This window comes from Corvus brachyrhynchos, unplaced genomic scaffold (genome assembly GCF_000691975.1).
Source record: "Corvus brachyrhynchos isolate BGI_N302 unplaced genomic scaffold, ASM69197v1 scaffold101, whole genome shotgun sequence".
NCBI classification, from domain to species: domain Eukaryota; kingdom Metazoa; phylum Chordata; class Aves; order Passeriformes; family Corvidae; genus Corvus; species Corvus brachyrhynchos.
The window spans coordinates 18,037,122-18,037,700 of record NW_008237239.1 but is presented as its reverse complement, the minus strand read 5'-3'; positions in this window follow the sequence as shown (position 1 = coordinate 18,037,700).

Here is a 579-nt window from a genome sequence, read left to right as displayed (position 1 = left end):
CATCAGAGGTAGACTTCACCCTGGAAAATAAAACCAAATGAGGACCTGTTGGTGATCATACCTTCAGTTAATTGTGAGCAGAACATCTTGGGGAGGTTTCCTAATGATGTGATTTCAAGCTAGAAAATCCTGATCTGAAAAACAACGGGAGACCTCATGACAATCATTACAGGGGACAATCTGCAAGCAACATTCTGACCAGTGCTTACTCAGGAAAACCAAGGATAAGATGCATCTCACTTATCTCCAGACAGCTTCCTGGGTACACGTCACACTGCTCTGTGAGGAAAGAGAGACACTACTTCCAAGTTTAAATGCCTCATCATATGGAACGTGTGTGCCTTATTATAAGGAAACTCATCCCTTTGGAGAAGTGTCTCTACACCAGGCATGACAATCTGGAAAAGCAGCTCAGATACATCTGGACTGATGAATAGGGGCATATCTGAAAGATCCAGAAAATCCGTAACAGGGATAAAAACAGAAGCCAGACATCCCAGCACTACGCTCACATGATTGCTTCCCTAGAGACTAGATCCACAGCTTAACAAACCCACTGGGAACAACTCTCTTGGATCA